The following is a 3399-nucleotide window of genomic DNA, read 5'->3' as shown; positions in this document are numbered from 1 at the left end:
CCTTTGTTGTACAAATACTATTCGTAGTATTACCTATTGCTCAAAGATATGGGATTCAACCAAAGAAATATACATTCAGAAAACTCATAATTTACAAAAACTTTGTTATTATACCATAACCACATTGCTCCCACACATAAATAAAAGATGGTTAAAAGTCTAATACAAATGCAATTAATTATCCAAAGTGGCTCATACCTCTCCCAACCACAGGTAACGGAACAGGAGTCAAGCAAAAGGTAAATGATTTACAGGTGAAAAGATCACATACAGAAAAAGAGGCAAATGCAAGCACGTAGACCCATGATCTGGAACCAACTATCACACATTATCAGGAGCATTGATAACTTGAATGCCTTTAAAACAATGTTAAAGGAGCATCTAGATTACAGTCATTTCAGGTTTCTGATTTCTGATTATAAGATAGAGCACGGTTTGAATGTATTAACATTATTCTATGTATCTTACATTCACTGTAATGTTAAACCACTATTTGTGTAAAAAGGATAACTCACACACACACACACACACACCCTATCTCTCGTCCTCTCTTTTTAATCTATCTATCTGCAAATCATCTGCATATCTCTCTTTCTATCTATATCTCTCTGCCTTCATATCTCTATTTATCTATACATCTATCTATCTCTCTGTTCCCTCCTCTGTTTTCCCCATCCCCTTCACCCTACATGTTCGAACACGCGCACAAGACACCAATATTAATATACGGCTTTTAATGTCGAATGGTTATTTTACTGTATATTCTATCTTATCTGTGTCTACACGAACACATTTACCTAACACACGGTTACGGAAATATACACAGAGTATACATAGATGTATATATATACATATGAACATCTCTTTGTATAGCGATGTTCATCTATATAAGAATGAATAGGCCCGTTTTTTTTATTGATTTTTACACACAATAGCCACAGAAGACGTACACCTGTGTCTGTGTGTGTATTTCAGAATTTTCATTAGTCTCCGGGCGAGAGGGTGTGACGCGCAGGTGCAACGCAGGTGTAGGTGGTCAGTCTCCCTTAACAAATCCTTGAAATCCTTAATGATCATTCTAAATGCGGCTATTGTGATTGTCCATTTTAATGTGTTTGTTACCTGCGTGAGTTGGGAGGGGCAGACGAGTGCAATTTTCTCTTTTCTATTTTTTTTTTTTTTTTTAAGTAACAGTAGTCGTAATTGTTGTTGTAATAGTAGTAATAATGGTGTTAATTCGCAAATTTACTATTCATTACTTATATTTTTTATTGTGAAAGTTTAACTAGCTTCAGATTGCACAACACTTTTTTTTATTTACTTGTATATAAATATATGGAGATATTTTTTTTTTCGAGTCATCAACATGAATATTTTCGCAATGAAATTGATAAAACACCATTTATATACATCAAAGTGATTTATGACCATTTTCTCCACTATTTCTGTATGTGAACCTAGATCAGTTATGATTTTAGATGAGTTCTAAGGAATATCATACATAATACGAAAAGGTGCAAGTAGAACAACGAAGAAAAGTACAGGAAACACACGAATATACCGAAGGCCTTTTCGCATTTACTGCTTTTCCTGTTCTTCCCTTCGTTGTTCTACTTGCAATTTGTTCGTACATAAGAGTCAAGGGCATTTGACACACCTAAAAGCTGAACAAAATAGCCAGTCTGTTCATACGGAAAACGCATTTCGCAACACACAGGATCCAACTCTACAAACAATACTCGAATGTCTTATGTTTTACTTTCTTTATAATATACCGTTAAATTCAAGATGAAACAAGTTCCCTTGTAATTTTGTTTTTCCTATTCAAGTGTGCTATGCAGGTGTGCTGTGCAGGTGTGAATGGTCACTTACAGGCCAAACCCCGATGATCATTTCCATTACAGGGGGATTAGAATCGCCATTCGGATTTTCTTTTCTTTTTTTTCTTTGTGAGATTCGATCCCTTGATGTGACAAGGGTGTGAAATTTGGCGGGAAAGAGAAGAGGATCAAGTGGTTTTAGTCTCTGTTTCTTTCTTTCTGCTCTACTCTTGTTCTTTCACATATTTCTACTCTCTCTCTTATTATCTCTATATTCTCTCTCTCTCTTTCTATTTAAATCTCTCTGTCTCTCTCTCTCTCTCTCTCTCTCTCTCTCTCTCTCTCTCTCTCTCTCTCTCTCTCTCTCTCTCTCTCTCTTCTCCTTCCCTCCCTCCCTCCCTTCCTTCCTCTCTATTGTTTTATCCTTCCCTCCTCTCTCACTCTCTTTCTCTCTCTCTTTCTATTTCTCTCTCTCTCTCTCTCTCTCTCTCTCTCTCTCTCTCTCTCTCTCTCTCTCTCTCTCTCTCTCTCTCTCTCCTTCCCTTCCTCTCTATTTTTTTCTCCTTCCCTCCTCTCTCTCTCTCTCTCTCTCTCTCTCTCTCTCTCTCTCTCTCTCTCTCTCTCTCTCTCTCTCTCTCTCTCTCTCTCTCTGTCTCTCTCTCTCTCTGTCTCTCTCTCTCTCTGTCTCTCTCTCTCTCGTTCTCTCTTGCTCTCTCTCTCTTTCTCCCTCTCTGTTTCCCTCTCTCTCTCTCTCTATATATATATATATATATATATTATATTTTATTCTCTCTCCTTCCCTCCTCTCTCTCTCTCTCTTTGTGTCATTATTCCAATCTCGAAACCAGGAAGTCCTCATGAATCTTCCCACTCGTCTGCTCCACTAGATCAAAGATCAAATTCACCCATCAGTCTTTGGTTTCCAAAAAGGGAAAGGAACACAAATGTGTTTAGCCAAGTACCTAAATGGAAGTAAGGCACAATCTTCTTCATAGATTTACAGGGAGCATTCGATAGATCCTCTCTACTGCAATTAACTTTTTTAGGAGTTAAGGACAAGCTTCTGCTATGGATAAAGGATTATCTATCTACCAATGCACCTACAGTGCTTATGGTGAACTAGAGTTAGGCATTGCACAAGGTGGAGTTTTGTCCCCTTCACTATTTAACATGCTTATGTACTCTCAGGAGACCTCAGGTAGGATAAGGGGGATCAGTGAGCAAAACTAGCACTTGCCCGTGAAGAGCCATACTATGCAGTATCATTATTTCTTAAACAAATGAAAAAACGTGTTTTCAGCTGTCTTCGAGATTATTAGGGCCAGGTATGATAGACTGTCTCGGCGAGAACAGGTTACACTAACCAGGCTACGTATAGGATATCAGTACACTGTACATTGTATACAGGATGCAGTTTTGGAGGCAAAGGTAGTCTCTTACCACCACAAGCACAATGGCACACCCTTTCAGGCATGTATAACCAATGTTTGATTGACAGCCCTTTACAAAATTAGAAGCACAGCCAGCTTGGATAGTTGCTATAGCATCTTACCCTGGCTTTTTGCAGGGCGTGTACATT

Source organism: Penaeus chinensis, chromosome 1 (assembly GCF_019202785.1).
Source record: "Penaeus chinensis breed Huanghai No. 1 chromosome 1, ASM1920278v2, whole genome shotgun sequence".
NCBI lineage: Eukaryota > Metazoa > Arthropoda > Malacostraca > Decapoda > Penaeidae > Penaeus > Penaeus chinensis.
Note: the sequence above shows the minus strand (reverse complement) of the source record.